The sequence below is a fragment of the Crocuta crocuta genome, unplaced genomic scaffold, assembly GCF_008692635.1.
Source record: "Crocuta crocuta isolate KB4526 unplaced genomic scaffold, BGI_CrCroc_1.0 scaffold427, whole genome shotgun sequence".
Taxonomy (NCBI): domain Eukaryota; kingdom Metazoa; phylum Chordata; class Mammalia; order Carnivora; family Hyaenidae; genus Crocuta; species Crocuta crocuta.
In genome coordinates, this window is record NW_027533273.1 from 3,036,311 (window position 1) to 3,041,538 (window position 5,228).

Below are 5,228 nucleotides of genomic sequence, written 5' to 3' on the forward strand. Positions count from 1 at the left end.
AATGAGTTACACGTGTAGGCAGGGTCAGCCAGGAGGCCAGCCGGGCCGGGGGGAGGACTTGGATTTTACTGGATGCCGAAGGATAAACCCCTTGGGATCTTGGCAATGACCGCCACTCTGCTGGTGCCCTGCCCAGAGCCACTGGGTCTCCTTTTCCTTGCTGTGTGTTGGTCCCTCAGCCTCTGTGTGCCTTCAGAGGACTGCCCAAGTGCATGGAAGCAGTCGCTCCAGGGCCAAGTGAAGAGTCAGCATAGCCTGAAGAGCTTAAGGGCTGCCTGAGAGCCAAGGCCGAGTGCTGTGGTTGTACACAAGCCTGCCCCCCGCCGCCCTCAGCCTACTGCCTGCCCCTACTGTTTTGTGACTTGTACCAAATCTTTGGTTCAAATTCTGCTTCTGGGAGAACCCACCCAATGACAGCCTTGAGGAAGCAAATACTCTGTTAGCTCTCCATCCATTAGACCACGTCCCCCGGTCTCCCGTGGAAATCTTGGCTGGCAGCCTCCAGCAGTGATTCTGTGTAATTCCCACTTGCCTCCTACTCCTCTGGCTTTATCTTCCTGATACTTCTGGGTCTGAATATCTCCCTCGCTGGGAGTTCACAGCACAACTGTGGGGAGGCGGCAGAGGCTACTACAGACTTTCCCATCCGAGAGAGTTTCGGGCTTGGCTCTGGCACCTACTGGCTGTGTGGGCGAGGTGCCTGTGCCATCTGAGTTTCAGCTTCCTCATATGGGGACTGGTGATGATCAAGCCACCTGGCCAGGTAGGTATGCCAGTTAAATGCCACCAAGCGTGTGAAGTGGGTAGCTTCATGGTAGCTGCTCAAAAAATGCCACAGCCTTTCTTTCCTACATTACTCTCAGATAGTAAAACTCTCCTCCCTTTCTTCAAGGAGCTGGAGGAGGGGCTTTTAAAATGATACTTAAAGGGGTGCCTGGGTGGCTTAGTAGGTTAAGCTCAGGTCGTGATCTCACAGTTCATGAGTTCAATTCCCACGTCTGGTTCTGCACTGACGATATGGAATCTGCTTGGGATTCTCTCTCTCTCTCTCTCTCTCTCTCTCCCTTTCTCTCTGCCCCTCCCCTACTAGCACTCTCTCTCTCTCTCAAAATTAATAAATGAACTTAAAAAATTAAAAATGATTACATTAATATCAAACATATATTGTATATTTACTAATGTTCCAGAAAGAGTGCTAAATGTCTGTACGTGTGTTATCTCTGAGTTCTCTTACATTGTTGGTAACTTACTTTAAACTAGACAATGTATTTGTGTGTGTGTGTGAGAGAGAGAGAGAGAGAGATCACTTGCAGTTAAGCTAACACAGGCAGATCTGCAAGATATTTGGGCTGGATAAAATATTTTAGAAATGTTCTCTACCCTAGCATAAGTTGAGTCTAAAGATTCAGAGAAACCTCCTGCCTGAATTTTTAGAAATAACTCAGAAGAGCTACTAAAGCCCTGATCTGTCTGGTTTCTAGCCATGAGCAAGGAGGAAGACTCTGGTGTCTGATTAACATTAATAGAATCCTGCCTCTTCCTCACTATGTATCTGCCTTGGAGGAAAGCAGGGTGCAGCATTAAGGGACTGAAAGCTGGGACCTCATGGGCCTTAGAGACAGGTACTAGAAGTATTTCTCGGTTGGCTTGCTCACAAATGTCTTCTTCCATGGCAGAATTTTGAAATTTCCTTTCTTTTTATCTGGATGACTGGCTTGAGGAGAAAGAGCTGGCCAGCTCTTCCTTACCTCAACCTCCTTAGGTTGCTAGTATGTGCCTAAAGGAACCTAAGAAGTGTAGGGGATGAAATTGGCTTAGGTCAGTTCACAAGAAATCCTATCAGGGAGATACCACTAATAAAGAAGTTAAGCAACTTGTCTGGAGTCTCTAGGAAGTGGCGAGTGTGGGGTCCAGGCCACCTTCTCAATGCAGAGTCCCCTCTCTTTGATAGCTATGCTATCCTGCCACCAGCACACCCCTCTGTTAGCCACACTTGCTCCGTTTTTCTCCATGGACAGGCAATCTCGGCATGACTGACTTGGGGACTGTATGATTCTTTGCTGTGGAGCTGTCCTGTGTATTGAAGGATGTCTGGCAGCAACCCTGGTCTCTACCCACTAGATGCTAATAGCATCTTTTCCCCCATTGTGATGATCAAAAAATGTCTCCATTCACTGTCAAATGTTCCCTGGGGAGCTCCTGGTTGAGATGTGTTGGCATAGATCCTAACTCCTTTGCAAAATGCTACTTCTTCTTCAAAGAGAAAGAGAGAGAGAGAGAAGCTCTATTTTCTTGAGTACTTAGTGTCAGGGACTGTGTTCAGAGCTTTACCAATGAATTAGATATCATTAACCACATCAGAACATCAGCTCAATATGTACTATGGCTGTTCCAGGTAAAAATATGAGGTCTTGGCTCAACATTACCCTATCAGGTATTCAAGACCATTACTGGGCTGAAGATGCCAGTGTGCCTATGTACCTGCTGTCAACAGACCTAAGAATGGGCCGTTCATAGTCATGAGGTTGGTTTTGGCAGACATCCCTGTATGTCACTGCTAGAGGTGGGTGAGCTCTAAGGGCCCTGACGGATGGAAGAGCCAATGCACAGTGACCAGACCATATATGACAATACAGCTCTGTTCCACACCCTCTGTAGCTACTAGTCCAGGAAGCCAAACCACAGCCTCTGCAGCAACAAGTTCAGAAAGATCAGGGCTTGGTCAATGACTGCCAACTTCCCATTTTGGTCCTATTTTGGTCCTCACTTCCAACTCAGGACCAACCAGAGAATGCCAAAAGTGCTCTGCAAACAATCACATGAGATCCTCTACTCCTAGTTAGCCCATCTCTAACCTCCTCATACCAACAACCAGCAATCAGGGCATACCCAAAACCTTCCCTTTGCCCACGTAACACCTTCCCACTCCTCTGTGTCTCTCTCTGCCTAATGCAAGTGGTGGTGGCTAACCACTTGTGTCCTCGTATAGCTTGGGTTCTCTAAGTAGTGTGTGTTCTCATTTGGGTGGTCTCCATTTCTCTCCATAGTCTCCTTTCTACCACCTTACTTCCGGGTAGCATGGTACAAGGGAAGTCGGTCTTGAGGAATTCTGCACTTGTACAGATACCGTAGCAAGCAAGCACAAACAGTCATACAACGTTGTCATGTAGACTTGTGGAAGCCTCACCCTCGGTTCCCCAGGTCCTTCTACACAAAGCTTCGGCGGGACAAAGCTTCGGCTGGAGGTCAGTGAGATAATATTCCAGACAAGACAGTCTGATGGCTTAACTATGCTCTTGGAATGTCTTCTAAGTCTCCCAACACAAGATCAAATGGGAGTCTGAGGTCACGTGTCCCACCTCAGAGGGGTTAGGCCTCCGGGTTCACTACGTTCTTATATTCCTCTTCAAACAGGTTCCTGCATGTCTGGCAGTATTTGCATTCTTTCTACATCTATTGAACACCACTACTGCACCCATGAAAAATGGCTTTTCATATTGCAGATGCTAATTTATAAACCTTCTAGCACTGATCAAAATAGCTAGATTGAGAGAGCTGGCTCGGAAAAAAAAAACCAAACAGATGAGCATAGAAGAAGAGAAGGAAAAACAAGAATAAAAACAGAGAGGGAGGCAAACCATAAGAGACTGTTAAATACAGAGAACAAACTGAGAGCTGCTCGAGTGGTGTTGGGTGGAGTAAGGGGCTAAATGGGTGCTGCGCACTCACTGGGATGAGCACTGGGTGTTCTATGTACATGAGGAATCACTGGGTTCTACTCCTGAAACAATCGCTACGCTATATGTTGAGTAACTTGGATTTAAATAAAATTTAAAAGTTAAAAAAGAAAGGCTCTTCCTCTTCCTGTGAGTGGCCTGAGGTGATCTCTGAAAATGGTTCGCTATTCACTTGACCCAGAAAACCCGACAAAATCATGCAAATCAAGAGGTTCAAATCTTCGTGTTCACTTTAAGAACACACGTGAAACTGCCCAGGCCATCAAGGGTATGCATATCCGAAAAGCCACCAAGTATCTTAAAGATGTCACTTTGCAGAAGCAATGTGTTCCATTCCGACGCTACAATGCTGGAGTTGGTAGGTGTGCCCAGGCCAAACAGTGGGGCTGGACACAGGGTCGGTGGCCCAAAAAGAGTGCTGAATTTTTACTGCACATGCTTAAAAATGCAGAGAGTAATGCTGAACTTAAGGGTGTGGATGTAGATTCTCTGGTCATCGAGCACATCCAGGTGAACAAAGCCCCCAAGATGCGGCGTAGAACTTACAAGGCTCATGGTCGGATTAACCCATACATGAGCTCTCCCTGCCACATTGAGATGATCCTCACTGAAAAAGAGCAGATTGTTCCTAAACCAGAAGAGGAAGTTGCACAGAAGAAAAAGATATCCCAGAAGAAACTGAAGAAACAAAAACTTATGGCCCGGGAGTAAATTCTGCATAAAGTACGTGCAAATAAAAGTAAAAACAGAAAAAAAAAAAATGTTAAAAAAGAAAAAGACCTATAGGGTGTGTATGCCTAACTGGAACTGTTCACAGGGGCTAACTGGAAGGTGTGGATTCCTGATAAGGGCCCTTCAAATGTTAAGGAACAGCAGGCCCTAGAGCAGAGGTTCTTAATCCTTTCTGTGCCTCGGACCTCTCTGGTGAGCTAGTAAAACCCAGGAATCCCTTCCCACACTGACCTTTACAAGTCATGCTTGTAAATGCAGAAAACCAGTTACATTGAATACAGTCAGCAAAACTGAAAATCAGGTACACGTAATATAATAACACATGGGTTTCCTTATGAATGTGTTAAGTATTAAAGTCTGGTGGGGGGTGGGGGGGGTCTCAAAACTGCCAGGATTAGCGGAGCAGTGATGAGCATACATGATGTTTCAAAACACCTGCAATAGTACTGATGTAAACTGCAAATATCTGTAATTTCTACTAGTTGCAAAGTCACAGAAACGTCTACAGTCGTCTACGTGTGCGCTTAAAGGAAATGGTAAATTCTGTTAGAGGCAATGAAAATAAAGATGTCATTTTTTCTCCTTCATCCAAGTTCGTGAACTCCCCTGAACTCTGTCTGTGGGCTTCAGCAGGAAAAGCCCTGCCCAAAGTGTAAAGAGCACACTGTTGATGATGAAGCAAATGGCACAGGGGAATTGTCATTTATTTGAGATTTTTTAGTCTCCCTCCCACCACGCGGGGAAGATGAGTTCCAGGAC

General features: G+C 45.9%; 1 pseudogene; it reads left to right on the plus strand.

The window, feature by feature from the left end:
• Window positions 1–3,875: 3,875 nt before the first annotated feature.
• On the plus strand, window positions 3,876–4,462 carry LOC144218035 (large ribosomal subunit protein uL22 pseudogene; annotated as a pseudogene).
• Window positions 4,463–5,228: the final 766 nt, after the last annotated feature.